The sequence below is a fragment of the Zosterops lateralis genome (assembly GCF_965231275.1).
Source record: "Zosterops lateralis genome assembly, chromosome: 6".
NCBI lineage: Eukaryota > Metazoa > Chordata > Aves > Passeriformes > Zosteropidae > Zosterops > Zosterops lateralis.
The window spans coordinates 9,547,727-9,563,737 of NC_139761.1; the positions used below are offsets into that span (position 1 = coordinate 9,547,727).

At 44.0% G+C, this 16,011-nt stretch overlaps 1 long non-coding RNA gene across 1 annotated transcript; it reads left to right on the forward strand.

Annotated features, from left to right (window-relative positions):
- Positions 1-8,836: 8,836 nt before the first annotated feature.
- On the forward strand, positions 8,837-11,553 carry LOC310910127. The gene is made up of 3 exons (XR_014590250.1): positions 8,837-10,175; positions 10,772-10,994; positions 11,334-11,553. It is a non-coding gene; the product is annotated as an uncharacterized lncRNA (long non-coding RNA).
- Positions 11,554-16,011: the final 4,458 nt, after the last annotated feature.

Below are 16,011 nucleotides of genomic sequence, written 5' to 3' on the forward strand. Positions count from 1 at the left end.
TACAAAGGAAGTTTTAAAACCAAGTGGCTAGATTAATTAATTAATCAATCAATTAATTGATTGATCTTCTTCAGAAAACCCTTCTTTTTCTAGTTATTCAACTTTGGCACTGAATTTTTGGCTGTATATTGTCTTTTCTCTGTCCTAGGATGGAAAGGGTGAAGACCTGAATCACTGTCAGGGTGCTGACAGCCTGAGAAAGAAAAGGAGAATCAATGCAGTTTTCTGTGAAACAAGGCAGAAAGGGGGTGTGAGAGAATCAGTCTTGCACATGGAAAACATTGCTGGAGAGCCTATGACACAAAAAGTGATGACAGGTTCTTGCAAAATATGACAGTTCAAACTACAAATGACTCCCTAAACGGGAAAAGCACTCCCTCTGTACCCCTTCTGACCCAGACATTTTCACGTTACAAATACTCAACTGGTACATGAGGCTTCTATGGGCTTACCAACATATCTCTGGGCCATTCTGAGCCAGGAGTCAACATACATGGAGAAAATGAAGAGCAGGACCTGCTACAGCCATTGGCAAAGCAAGCAGTTGTCTAGAGCAGCAGGCAACCAGACATGGCTAAATGACCATAAGTTCCAGTGCCTCTATTCCTTTTGCCAAAGTTCTAGAAAGCCAGGCCAGAAGGTAAGAACCCTACTGTGGAAAAAAGGAAGATCTTTTTGGCCCTCATACAGGCACATTTCCACCACAACTGTAGGGACACCAACCCAGAATCTCTCCCCGCAGTATTTTTCTTTCCTACTGCAGAAGACACCTGGCCAATATCCTTATTTATAGGACAATGTGTCAAATTTTGGTTCTTTTTCCTGCAGAGCTGAGAAGCTTTCAGCCAGCCCTGCTAAACACATTGGAGACAAAATGGTCCATCACATAACAGATGCAAATTGATCATTCAAACAAAGGAAAAGTTTGTTTCCAGTGGGGAAGGACAGAATTCAGACACATCTCCAGAAGACTAAAACAATAACTGGGAGAGGCAATCTCCCTGATTCACTGATTCTACTAACTAAACCATAACTGTGTCTAACCTGGAAAATCTAGCAAGAGATTTGAGCAACAAAGGTTACTTTCTCCTCTGGTGATTCTTCTGGCAGGTGGGAGCAGAGGAAGAGGTTAGAGTGGAATGGGATTTGGGGAATGCAGTCAGGAAGAAGAGGCATGAAGATGAAAGGAGACAAGAGGGAGAAGAGAGAGAAACAGAGAGCAAGCAAAGATGAAGGGCAAAAAGTTAGCATTCCCACACAGAGAAAGATGTCTCACTGGGGGAGAGGCATAAACCTCCGCTGGAAAAGACCCCAAAATAAATGAATATGTAAAACACTTTCTTTTCTACCCCTTTCCTAACAGATGCATCCTAAATCCCATACCAGTGTATCCATCCCTTTCTCGCCTTCCTTTCACCTCTTTTGTCCAGCAGGCACAAGCACGAGCTGAGTAGAGCACAATAAACTCATTGCTTGGCTGCTTTCCCAGGCCAGCACCTCCCCACACCAACCCTGCAGTGATACCCATCCACCCACTGCCAGGCCACCATTTATCTGCTCCACAAACAGCAAGAGCTTCCAGCTCTTCTGGCAACACTGCAGCTCTCCTGGCCCCACAATAACCTATTATTTTCAGCTCCTTAATAGATCTTGCTCAATTTCCAGTACATAGTCAGGAACAGCCCCAGTTTATGTAAGGTTGCACGTACTCTCCCCAGAAGACTATTGATAAGTGCTCTCAGTAGAAAGCCATCTGAAGCCAGGTTCGTTCTCTCTTTCTATCAAAAAAATTTACAGTTTTATGCAAACACATTCTGGATTTGTTTATATTGATCAATAAATAATAAGTAATAAATAACTTCATGGAGCCATGTCCACAGGCTCTGTGATAGAAACACTGTTCACTGATAACTGCAGCATCACTAAATAGCATAGTCACAGTTGTATGGGTTCAGACTGACACCAGCCCAGATGCGATGTGTATTGGACAGCCCATGAATACTGGCAGTGCCTGTGCTCCTGGATGCTGACAAGCTGAAAGATGCAGTATCTTCAATGTTAACTTTCTCGACCACTTAAAATTAAGTCTAAATATGAATTTTGTAGCTAAGTTTAGTCTTTGGGCCTGGAAAGGCATGACTTTGCAGGAGATTGGCCTCTCCTGGAATATTAGGTCCTTAATACACAGTCTGCACCAACATAAAAATCCAGCGCTTGTTTTCAAAGTAGTGTGGTCACTCTGTTTTTTTTCCTTTAAACCCTCATTACTAAATGGAATGCCTAAGAAGAGCCAGGAAAAATATGTTTGTATTTACTAGGGAAAGAAAAATAGAGAGGGAAGACATTAACAACATTATTACATGTGATGAATCTCCTGTTTATTTTAGAGTCTGGAAATTGCCTTATTTTTTCAATTGGACCACGTCCTTGTTAAAGATGTGCTCCACTCCAAACCATAAATATTCCAAGGACATCCTATTAGCAGTGTTATGAAAGAGAAGGAACTAGATTACCTCAATGGAAGGCATTCACACTGCCTCCTGACATGCATTTGATGTTAAGCGGATCTTCTACACTCCCTCCATAGCAAAGGAGATTCTGTCAAAGAGCCTTCCTACAGCCCTCTGTCCTCCCTCTGGACATGTCTGGGAAGATAAGCCTCTCACACATGCCATCTAAAATTGCTGTCATGTGAATATCCTCTTCTGGCCTTACAAACTTTGAGTCTATGAAACAATAAAACACTATTCTTTAATTTGACATGAGCACAAAACTGCCTTTTACAATTGTGTATCTGAATCTGGTTAGAGGGAGCCTGAGATGCCACCACTTTGACCTTTAGTACTTGGCACTGTGCTGCTGAGGTACCAAGCCAAAAGTGGTCCCAAAGAAACCTGCACAGCTCTGCTGAGTCCACACCAAGCTGTGTGAATGTAGCACAGGGGAGTATGGCCTGATGAGGCAAGTTCACATATAGGCTGCAGTGAGGGAGGAAGGATCAAGCTGAAATAAAAATCCTGTCTGACCTCCTCCTAATTCTGTATCACCTTTTAGATCTTAGCCATCTATTGGGGAGAATAAAGGGAACATGATCCACAAAAGTGATCATACTCCTGAGAAAGCTGATCTTCAGGGAAGAAAAACCCAGAGGGAAGCTCCAGACATTAGAAAGAGAAAGGCTGTGGTGCACAGAGTCACTTATTCCTGCTACAAATCCCCCTTTGCTTGGAGCCAGGTGCTTATGAATTCTGCCCCCAAGCAATAGATTAATCAAGGGAACCTCTTTTCATATCTCTTGCTGCCAGAATTTAAACTGCCCTTCTCAATAGCTCACCAAAAGTCATTTTCCATGTGTCAATTGAGCTTCCCAAGCCTTCTTGACCTGGTAATAGATCAGCAAAACACAGACTGGGCAAGACAGAATTTGGGATTGGGAAACCCTGGTTTCACCTGAAATGACAAATCCAAAGACCACTGTAGCACTTTTAGCATCTTCTGTCTGTTTATTCTGTTCCATCAGTGTACACAAATAACTGGTGTTTTTCTGGGTTTAAGCCCATGTGAAAGAGAAAAGATTTGGCTTTCTGTTTGGATGTCATAATATTAATAGAGAACATCTTTAGAGGCTTATTACAATGCAATATTGCCGATTCCAAGTATTAGGAAAATGAAAGAAAAGAAGAGGACATAATGAATCATTCATCCCCACACTTCAACAAAAATCACGAGAGTAAAAATGGCTTCAATTCCATTTGTTTACCAGTTTCTGAGCATTTCTGTGTCGTCAGATTACTATTTCAGACTCTTCTGCCACAATGGGAGCTAGGAACTGTCTTAAATAAAGATTCTCATTGTCTTCAAATCACATATATACTGAAGCTGCAGCCTTTGGTGAAAAAACATCTAACAAAATAAGCTAAGAAGGTAGTTGGGATGAAAATACCAGAGCAATTCATGAACCATCAACACTGAACAGGTTCATAAGGTTGGCTGTGCTGCAAAATCCAGAAAAGGTAACATTTGCTAGAACAGATTTAAAATGCCTGAAGTGATTAAAGGGCCAACACACTACATTTTGGGTATTAACCCAGATCAATTATGCACAGTGTTTCTGGGGAAAAAAAAAATATCAAAGAAAAACCCACCCTCAGAAAAACAGGTGGGACTTTGTTTTCATGCCAGCTTTTTCAGGCCAGGTATCTTATGGAGTCAGGAAAAATGCTACTGGCAGGAGTAGCTCTGTGTAAGACTCTCAAAATGTGGTAACTAAACATTATTATAAATTTATTTCATCTTGACACCAAAGCCAGCTCTACAGCTGTTTTATGATACTGTGAAGGTTAAACTACTACAGAACAAGTACTCCTGCATGTGGCTACTATAAAAGTGTCACTGAATTATTTCTAATTTTAGTGCCTGTTGTTCTAAAAATTGCTTCCCGCTGCACTCCAAGAAGCAAGAAAAAAGGTGATTCACATAAACCCAGGCAGCTGAGGAACTAGGTGGACATAACTGATGGAGCAGAGCAGCTATAGGGTTTGTACTGGACTCAGGCTGAGGAGGGACTCCCAGGGGGTTTAAGTTGCCATGGTCCACAATGTGTAAGTCTTGTAACTGATTTAGTGATGCTGTCCCACTTTCTGGCAAACTAAGAGAAACAGATACTTTCAGGGCAGGAGGAGACTCCCTTAGTCCAGCCACGCAGCTTAAGATGATGAGTTGAATCACACCTGAGAATAGCCATTTGTCTGCACTAACCATATAATTAGTTTGGGCAACTAGAAATTTTATTTACTTTTTTTTTTTCAGGTGAGTCTTATCCAAGTGTCCAATAAAAGGTAAATTGGCAGAACACTACTCCAGGTACAAATACAGCTACACCTCCACCTCATGGGTCTCAAATATGTCACAAAAAAAGGAGGGGAAGAAAACAAGCTCAAACAGTAGATATTGCACCTTGCCAATATGCTTGGCAGAAATTAGTACTTTCAAAAGCCATTTCCTTTACTGGTATTCCCAAATACCATTTAAAAAACCCCAAAAATCATTATCTATGAGCTGGATCTATCTAAGAACATAAGAAAGATGACACAAAGCCGTGTAAGCTAAAGGGTGATGTAAATCACTGGTCTCTGTTAGTGAGATGATCACCAGCACTAACATCACAGAATTGTTTAGGTTGGAAAAGACTTTGAGGCCATTAAGTCCAACTGTTAACCCAACAGCACCTCTCTCACCCTGGACTCCCACAAACACTGTGGCAACTGAATAGTTTTATTTTCAGAAATTGCTGGATACCATGAATACTCTTAAAATGAGCATCGCATCATGCACATTCTAAATCACAGGTTGTCAGTTTTTTCAGTTTAAGAAAAGAACCAAAACGAAACCAGTTAGCAAAGAAATCATGCCTTCATTGTTACCAAGCACAGACTTTGTCACCCCATTTATCTTATGAGGATGCTATTACTGTTGATATGGGCAATTAACTGTATTTGGAAAATACATTTTTCAAAAATTATCTGCATTTTCCATCATCAGTTCTGAGCAGACAATTACTCGCAGGAAGAAATAATTTCAAGACCTGCCCCTGAGTTGGGGTAAGCTGTTACAGCTACACAGACATAGAAGATCATACACCAATTTATATAGGCTGAAAGAATGGTCATTAATTCATGCCTAGAGACTGGAAGCTTCTAGTAGTGAGTGAACCTTTTGTGTCCCCCAGGTCGATAAAGCAAATGGTCAGATCAGGCCTAAGAATTTTTGATACTTAAAAGTTGTACGTGGGTGGTCTCTCAGCATGAAAACTATTGTGTGAACAACACTGCAAGTACAGTCCCAGAAGCTGAGCATAAACCCCCACCTTGAATGCTTACTGTTGATATCTATATATACTATTTATTTGGTATTAGTGTTTCATAAAACAACTTTTACTGTTATTTTTAAAGCGTTCTAAAAATGCAACTACCTTGTTCAGAGATGCAACTCTTCTTGTTCAAGAATATAAGTATGATGCCTAAGTATGTTGCCCAGGATGCCCTAATTCAGCATTACTCAAGAGCTAGTAGCACCAGTATCTAGATGGCTTCTGTGCAAAGGGGCATTATTCAGCAGATTACCGGGAAAGGTGTGTTCCAGGTTGCTCTTTCTTAAATTCAAATGTGCATTTGATTTGAATGCATACTTTACTTGGTGTTGCTACCTGAATCTCTGACCAATCAGCATCCCAACCCAATGTATTTGTGTGTGCACTGAAACTCCTGGATGCTGCCAAAGCATTAAGCAGCCTACAGAAAAGGGTGGGGAGGGAGGAATGTGCTGCTACTTCCTCTTCTTGGGCAGAGCAGACAGTAAGAAGGACCTCCTTAGTCCAGAGGTTAGTCCAAATCCAGAAGGTTTAATCGACCTATCCTTCCAGTCTGGTCGTCAGACCTTTGCTATTCATTTTAAAAAGGAGTAAAAAATATTAAATGTTATTATCCAAAGGCCAAGATTCCAGTGATAAGCAACTGAAATATTGTCTGGGACTTTAATAGTAAGAGCTAAAAGCATGCTCTGCAACTGTGGGGCAACATTTTACTAAGTTTGGCAGAAAAGTCTCCTCCCTTCATCCCCTCAGGCCTCTGCTTAGCTTAGACAATATCACAAGGAAGGGCTGTTTGCCCAGAGGTTTTCATTGCGAATTTGTTGGGGATTTTTGTTTGTTTGTTTGTTCATCCACATGGCTTACTGCCAGTTTATGAAAACTACAAGCCTGTCATCAGGAGTTCACCCAGTCTGAGAGAGGAAAAACAATGGTTAGAAGTCGATCTGATACCATACCTTAAAAGTGTCACAGAATAAAACACGTGTGAAAGAGGTATTTCAGTAATGTTGTGACACTCCCCAATTTTAGCAATGGACTACAATGAAGCATCAGCTTGTGTAAGCAATCAGGAGAGGTTTGTCTGGATATGGACAACCCAGTACAAAACACTGTAATCTTGTCTTTGTGTAAGCACAACCTCCCCAAAGGTTTGCATGATTAACAATATCCTTAAAAAAACTAAACTCTTTCCTTAGTACCTATCAAACAAGTTCCTTCCTAACTTTTTCATGGCACATTGCACTCAGACACAGGAGAAAAAACTTGAATCATGTTGAGCCGTACTAAGAAGAGCAAAGAGGATCCCCTCGGAACAGGAAATTCTACTTTGTACAGCTAGGTTTCCTGCTGAAGCCAGTGGACAACCTGGATAGAGCCAGCTGAGAGGACCAGACTTATCAACTGCAGATAGGCAGGAGACAAAAAACACTGGGTCAAATCCCAGCTAGTTTAAATCAGTGTAACTCCACGGAAGTTAAGAGGGCTGTGCCGATTCAAGCCAGCTGTGGATCTCACAGTGTTTTGCAAGTCTATTTTCAACTCTTCAGGGCTCTGCTCTGTTTAAACATCCACAACACCCACTGAAATTAATGAGAACTGTGTGTGCAGAACACTAGTATTACTTTTTAACTATTTGGGAGGTGCTCAGACACTGTGATAATGAGCACCATATATTAGAACCCAGAGTGGTATTGAATCATCAGACCCTTAAGTGGGACAGGTCGTTAATCTTTTCCTTGGGAGAGCACATTTCAATTTTTGCCTTGGCAAATGAGAATTCATCATTAATAGATGTGGGGGTTCTACATTTGCCAAGTCCCAGACAAAGTGTGTTTTTCCATTTGCCTTGGGCTTGTGTAAGCTTGCCTAAGGAGGCCAGCCTTGCAGTTTGAGAAACACTGCTAGCAGCCACCATACCCTCATTCCCAGCTAAATTAAACCCTATTATGCTGTAATTAACCTTGCCTAACTTGTTCTGAGTTACAGCAGCAGGTAAAAAGCATGCTTCTCCTAGGCTGTACCCAAGAAACATTTTCACCTATCAGACCTGCCTACTCTTCAAATATTTCCAGCTACTCTTGGAAGCTCTTCTCTTGAAGATCACAGTTCAACTTGCAGACATCAGAACGCTTCTTGACTTCAGTGAGGGCAGAATCCCCTGCAAATTTACTCGTCCACCTCATGTTCATGGCAGATGGCACATTTTTGGAGCAAATGGAATTCCAGAGAACCGATGGTGAGAATACATGTATACAAACTGTTAAGGTTAAAGGTTTAAAACATACACATAGGCAGGCCACCAAGTTTTCTTGGTCAATTTTAAAGCAGTAACATTCGAATTTATCAATTGGTCTATTGCCTTTTTTATTTAAATGCAGGTTAAGAAAAATAAAAAGACACCTATTACATTTCTAGTTTCAATTTGATACTTGTGATTCGGGTCAGAAGAATGAGCACAAGGTAGGAAGAACCTCTCACTTACAAAGCTACACTTCTATAAGAAAAATAAATTGTTAGCAAAATTGCAGTTTTCAGACATTTTCCCCTCCCTCTTTTAAAAATACCAAAATTCTTCAGCTGTATTTTCAAAGATCCAGGATTTTCACTAAGGTCCATTTGATTAAGTCCACAGACCTTCATGCTGGGCCATCATTGCCACAGTTCTAAAAGCAGACATCCTCTGAAGCAATTCAACCAAGTTAGGACAGACGTCCTTTGGTTGCCTGCAATAAGTGCATATGCAGAAAATACAGCATAAAACAGCACAAGACAAAGGCTATACTGCTCTAAGTAAAAGGGCACTCAAAGACAAAAGAAATGCTATCACTGAATACATCTTGCATATTATTACCAGTGGAAAACTGGGAAGCCTCTGGAGAATGCAACCTAGAGAGTCAATCTTTTTTTTTTTTTTTTTTTTTTTTTTTTTTTCCAATCTGTGCATCTGAGTGTATGGCGTGGATAAAGAAGAGAACAGATGGTTTTGCAGTAAGTTTATCAGCCTGCTCCGAGCACAGCCAGATGACAGCAGCTGCAGCAGCAGGATTTATCCTACCTGTTCCTTTTAAGTTATTAAACTCCTCGGTTCCCACAGGACAGGCAATAACTTTTTTTTTTTTTTTTTTTTTTTTTTTTTTTTTTTTTAAGCACTTGCACTGTCTTTGCTCTTTCCGGCATCCCCGGAGCCGGAGCCTGCCTCACCTCGCCGCCCGTCCGGGGGCTGCGGGGCCGGGCCGGGCCCAGCCGCTCCCCCGGCCCCGTCCCCGGCTCGGGCTCCTCCTCCCGGGGCCGGCCCGGCGCTTCTCCCGCGGGCTCCACTCGCTCCGCCGCGGGCTCTGCAGGTCTCCGCCGCTGCCGGCCGATGCCCGGGCCTCGCTGGTCAAGTGGTCCTAAACATTTCACAATTATGCTAGAGAACTGTTGAACTGTTAAGAACCACTGCACCAAGGAGGCTGAGGGGGGTCTCCGCGGGGAGCGCAGCGGGGCCGGGGGGGGCCGCGCTTTCCGCCCGCTGCTGCCCCGGGCTTGGCTCTTCCTTTCGCCGCGGCGGACCTGGGGACGAGACAGAACACACGGGGCTGGCGGGCGGTGACAGCGCCCGGGGGGGACAGGGGACAGCGTCTGGCCCCGCCACCCGGCCCCTCGCTCAGCGCCAACACTCACTGCCGGCCCGGCCCGCGGGCATCCCCGGCCTGGCCCCGGCGGGGCTGGGAGAGCCTGACGGCAACGCGCTCTCTTTGCAAAGTGGAAAGAAAAATAATAATAATAATAAAAAAAAATAAAAATAAAAAAAGCAAACCGAACCCAAAAGCAAAACAACCAACCAACCAAAAAAAAAAAAAAAAAAAAAAGTTTGAAAAGAAGAGACGAAAAAACAAAACGAGCCGTTCTCCTGCGGGGCCGCAGCTCGAAGCAGAGCCCGGGCCGGGCGCTCCCCTCCGCCCGGTGCCGCGGCCGCCCCTCTGCCGCGCCGGGCCGTGCGGGGCCCTTTTATACCCGCGCGGGAGCTCGCGGTGATGAGCCATCCCCTGCGCGGCGGCCAGGAATGCTGCCCTCGCCCCTCACACGACCAGTTTTTCCAGGCTGCCTTCGCACTGACGGGGCGGTTTTGTTTCCAGCCATCATCTGGGGCGGCCGAACGTCAGCAGGTAGAGAAGGACAAACCTGTTCCGAGGCGGCGCGTTTCCTCCCTCCCTCTCTTTCTCTCTCTCTCTCTCTCTCCTCCCGCCGCCCTCCTTGCCCTCCGCCCTGCCACCGGGGGAAACTGCTCGACAGGTTTCGCCGAAGCTGGAGGTGGCTCCGGGGGGTGAGTAAGAGACTCCACCCTGCGCCCTCCCGACAGGCGCTGCCGCTGACGGGCCGCCTGCCCTCGCACCCTCCCGGCCCCCCTCGCCTGGCTGGCGGCCCTGGAAAACAAAACAACAAAACAAAACAAAACAAGAAAAAAAAGCCTTAAAACCGGCACGTCACGTTCTCCGGGGGATTTCACCGCCGCGGCGTGAAGGCTCGGCCTGGCCCGGGCTCCGCGCTTGTGGCGTCGCGCCTGAGGAGCGCGGCCGGGCCCCGGGCAGGCCTCAGGGCGGCCCTCCTGCCCGCCCGCCCTCCGCGGGCTTCGGGACCGGGATCTCCTCTTCCCCACCGGACAGGATTCCCTGAGATGGGAAGACAGTCTATAAAAGCACTCTGGCATCCCTGGGTGAGCTGGCAGCCTTGCCTTGTGCTGCTCAGCCCTACTGAAGGTACCCATTTCTAATCTGGAAGCGTTCCTTGTCAGATTGACTCTCTTGAGCGGAGTTTCAGGGTTTTTTTGTAAATGATGTGAGAAACCACCTGCTGTGCATGAGTGACTGGGTTTGCCCTGTCTTCCCCCAGTGTCCCACAGCAGTGTTGCTGTTTCCTCAGGTGCCCTGGGGAGCACAGACCTTCCTGGAGGTCGCTTGCTGCTCCTGAATGTTCCCGACCTTAGTTTCAGAAAGGAAGGACTAAGAAGCCAGAATTGAAAAACACGGAGAAGGTTCTGATGTTCAGAGGTGTTGGACAGCCAACAGAGAGGGAGGACACCCTGAACTTTGACAGTCTGGCAAGGAAATCTAATTCACAGAGGTTTTCAAGCCGTGGTGTTGAGGTGAGCTGCAAGGCCCTCACACCTTAGGGTGGGGATTGTGGCAACCCCACAGTCGGATTCCCCGTGGTGGCAGTGGGGATGCTGGTTGTTGGTGGTGCCAGGCTGCCTGACCACACGCTGCTCTCGCCAGCCAGCCCAGGAGACACCATTTCAAAAAGATGTGGATGGTAAGCCTTGCTCTGCCAGTGACTCAGCCTCTGCCCTCAGCCAAGTCACTTTACCACACCTTGAGAGGGAGATAATGCTTACCTACCTCATCTTATGAGGCTTCACTAATGTTTATATAGTGCTTTGAATGTTTAAAGAACTGAGTGCTGTTTATGCATTTTGGTGTTCCAGATCCTGTGATCTTTGGTTCTTTAGAAATATATAGGAGACCCAAGCAGTCCCGAAGGAAATGCCCATACAGGAGGCACCCCAGAGCAGCAGAGCAGGGAGAAGGCCTTGTGGCTGTGCACAGCTCATGTGAACGTGGTGCTGCACCAGGAGCCAGTGCTGGAACCAGAACAGGTTGCTCCAGGATCCTATGCAAACCTCATGCTGAGGAAGCTCCCTGGATCCAGGCTGGAGGCATTTCAGTCTGCTTTGGTAAAGCCAGCTCCCGCTCTTCTGCTCTGCCCTCTCAGACTCAAACCCAGAGCTTAATTTTGTGCCTTTTTCCAGATAGCCCAAGCCACGGGGGGTTTCTGGATCTTCTCATTCTCCCAAAAAGATACTCGCTTGCCTTGGATAGAGGAGGGTGCAGTATTTGTGAGTTCACCTGAAGGACACCCCTGTCCCTGGCAGCTGTGGCAATCTGTGGAAGCAAGACTGCTATTTACACCCTGTAAGAAGAGGCATTTGTGCTATGACACAGTGTTCTAGGTCGTCCACTCCTGCCACTGATGTGTACAGCATGTGCAGCATAACTGCATGGGCTGTATTTTATATATAATCCTTCACTGACTACACTGGCAACTCTCACCTGTCTCTGACAAACACAAACTCACACCCACACCCACAGCTCCACAATACCACCCAGCTAAATAATAACCTGACTGGCCATACTAACTGGGTTCCAGAGTCCTTTCCAGCCAAACCAGTCAGAACCTGCTGCTGCACTGGTGAGATATATAATCCCCAGGGACCCCATTGCTGTTCTGGTCCTGGGTCAGACACACATGACAGATGGCCCCTAAAGGACTGAGAACTAAGAGGGGACCTGCCTGAGGCAGCCAGGGTTCTCTGAGGTACCAGAACCTGTATAGTGTTTAGGCAGGATGAACCATCTCCTGCTTTGGACTTCTTTTTAATTAGTGTCAGTGGTTTTACAGTGAATGGGTAAACATGCCTTTCATTTAATTATATAAGTATTTAGTAGGTTCTGTTTCTCACCTATATACCTTCAATTATGAAAGTAAGAAAGTTAACATCCTGTTTCCTCACTTCACTAGGCAGAGTCTCAGAGAACAGGCTAAAGGCTTTGAAAGGTAGAGGTGCCCAAAAGTGGAAATAGACAGGCAACACTGGCCAAGGGATGAGCAATGTATTGTTCTTCTGTGAAAGTGTGAAAGTATGAAAGGTGATTGAAGCATTAAAATAATGGAATTGGTTCTGAAATTACATAGGGGGAAAAAATGAGTAGTATTAGAAGGAATAGTAATTAGTCCATTGTTTCTATTGATGGTTAAACTAAGTTTTGTTTCTATCAGCAGGACTTGAATGAAAAGGACTGTGGTACCCCAGCATGGCCTCCCCACGCTGGGTGCTGAGAGAGCCCTCTGACTGCACCAACACTCCTGAAACCTGGAGGAGCAGCACACTGTGACGTGGAACATGATGGCTTGAGCCCCTTGCACAGCAGGCAGAGTTTTCTGGGATGGGGAAAGCAAATACCCATCACCTGGTAGTGTCAAACAAAGAGGGCAGCACAAAAGGAGACATAACGCCAGGGGTGGTTGTAGGAGACAAAGAGCTGGTCTGGGAGGAAGTGAAGATGAAGGGTAAGCTTGTGGGAGGACATAAAAGGCTGTGCTGTTTGCATGGCAGAATATGGAAGATCATGAGTGCTTGGTAATGAGAAGAGGATTATATTTCAGGGAGGTACTGCTTTGAAAAAATGAAGTTACGAAAAATAACTGGGAGCTGCTATCATTATTACCAATCAATATCCCAATGGTTCTTTTGCCAAAGCTCCCAATACTTTCCTGCTAGTTCCTTATTCCACAAGGTAACATTATGGAAGGGCATAGGACAACCCAAAGTATTATGCCTCATTTATCTGACAATTTTGGACTTAAATCCAGCACTCAAACTAAGCATGTACCTGGAACTTACAATTTCTCTGCTTATAGTTCTACATTCTTCATTATTTCCCTACTGATTTTATAGACTTGCTCATTAATGCTCACCTAAAATTAGGCTGGAAGTTTCTTAGAGAAAGGCTCAGAATATGACATATCCTGTAAAGTACTTTTGGTATTCTTGGGTCTGGTAAACAGGAAAAAAAAAAAAATCTCTGCAAGTAGATTTTGTACCTCCCTGGAAAATCAGCATTCCATATGTTCATAGCAAACAGTGATGGGGCAACTTCGTGTTTACTTTAGTTGGTTTAAATTCATTTGTCAATACAGCAGCCCACTATGTGTCACATGTGAGCATAATAATAGCTTGATACTAACTTGATTTGCAGTAATAAACACCCTGAGAGATGGCCTAATGTTTCCTCATATAAATAGGAAACCTTTTGAGATTACTGCCTAAATAACATCAAATGATGTATAGATAAATGGATGAGGTGGGATGTTTTTCCAACCATGAACTTTCAGAAAGATTGTCAGTTTGCCATTCAGTAGGTAGACAAATAAAGAAGTGCTAGAAGTTAAAATATGGTTAGCAGCTTCTTATGAAGCCAAGAGTTCACATTTTATTGGAAATGCTACTATTGTAGCACAAAATTCTGGTTAAATCCAAAATTATCAATTTAGTGAGAGAAAGATTTGTATTTCAAATGCTTTATATAAGCATACAGTTCAGTGTCCCTAAGCACTAAAGTTTGCATACTGATTTAATGTGTAATATTGCTTTTCACCATTTTCCTTGTTCTGACTTAACATCTTGTTCCTTCCAGAAGCTAACTGAGTAAATTACATTATACAAACTAATGTAGTTTTTCCCTTTTTGGGAGAATTTTTCAAGGCAAGCTCTGTCTGTATTCAGTAGCACAATAGTAGCAAGCAGCAGGTTACAAATTTTCTGGTTTCTATTTCAAATTTTCAGTTTAATTGTTATAAATGTTAGTTCTTGTAATGACAAGTCTACAATAAGGAGACGTCAAAGCTTTGCACACTTCCAGGCTTCTTTGCACACTTCCAATTTCCTGTGCAGCAGCAGCTGCAAAAGGAAAAATGTGTGAAGAACAATGCTTGTGCTGCAGAGATGGTGTGTGAGCTGTCAAGCAGATGTGTCCTGGGAGATCCATCCATCCATCCATCCATCCATCCATCCATCCATCCATCCATCCACCCATCCATCCATCCCTGCATTGAGACCCTGATAGTAAGGAGAAGCTTCAACTCTGGCCCTAAAAAACATTAGGAGAAGCACATTGCAAACAACAAGGAGGTACTTTTGCAGCCCTGATGTAGATTATACTTTGCCATGACTTTCTACTGTAAGTTCAGGAGTCTCAGCAGTGTGTTGAGATGACAGCTGGAGATCACATAATCACAGAATAGTCAGGGTTGGAAGGGACATCTGGAGATCATCCAGTCCAAGCCCCCTGCCAAGGCAGGGTCAGCTGGAGCAGGCGACAGGGGAACATATCCAGGTGGGTTTGGAATGTCTCCAGAGAGGGAGACTTTCTGGGCAGCTGTTCCAGTGCTTTGCCACCCTCAACATAAAGACATTCTTCCTCATGTTGAGGTGAAACTTTTTGTGTTTTAGTTTATGGCTTTGGTCCTGTTGCTGGGTACCACTGAAGAGAGTCTGGCACCATCCTCTGACACCCACCTTTGAGACACTGGTGTGGATTCATGAGATCTCCTCTGATCTTTCTCTAGACTAAACAGGCCCAGCTTCCTGAGTCTCCTCATAAAAGAGATGCTGCAGTCTTCTGATGTGGCCTCTGCTGGGCTCTCTGCAGTAGCTCCTTGTCTGTCTTGTACTGCAGAGTCCAGAACTGGACACAGAGATGTGTACATGAAAAATGAATCCACCGAGTCCTCTTTTGCAATCAACTCTCCCTGTAGCATTTTAAATTTCAGGAAAGCCTAGTCTCATGGTTACGTTTTAATCTCCTCACAAACAATTCTCCTTTCTCTCTCTCTCTCTCTCTTTTTTTTTTTTTTTTTTTTTTTAATTTGAAATAAAAATACAAATTAAATAGCCAGTGAACACAATTCTGATATGACCAATTTTGAATGCCTCACTTCCCTGATGACTGACTCTATAGACCATAAGAAAAGCTGTCTTTCATTAAATGCCAGCCACCTTTTACTCTACCATGAAATTTCAGCTTAAACCCTGGAAGGTAACATGTGAAATCACTCACTTTTTCTGAACATTTCAGCCAAGCAATTAATATTTAAGTTTAGCTGCTATGCATTAAGTCTGCTTCAATAACTTTATAATTGATTGCAAGGCTTAATTGTGATAGCCATCACAAACCTTGTAGCAACTTGATTTTTCATGTCCACCAACCAGCTGTTTTTTCAGAGTTGGCAGGATTACGTGTCCTGTCTCATAAACCATGAGAAAGGAAACAATTACTAATTATTTGACCATCTATCAAGATTTCCTAGGCTTTTGCTAGTTCAAGCTATTGAACATACAAAGTCAGAGTGTGGCTTTGCACTGACGTAGCATGGTCATTTTTAGCAACATCTCACATTTCTGGTTTTCTGTCCTTGGAATATAGAACTTTCCAAACAACAGTGGTGAATGGTGACATAGTTGTGGGCAGAGATCGTGGTCAAAGTGGTCCAAGTAAATAAACTGACTTATTTCACATCACACTCTTGTCAGACAGTAGAGATAA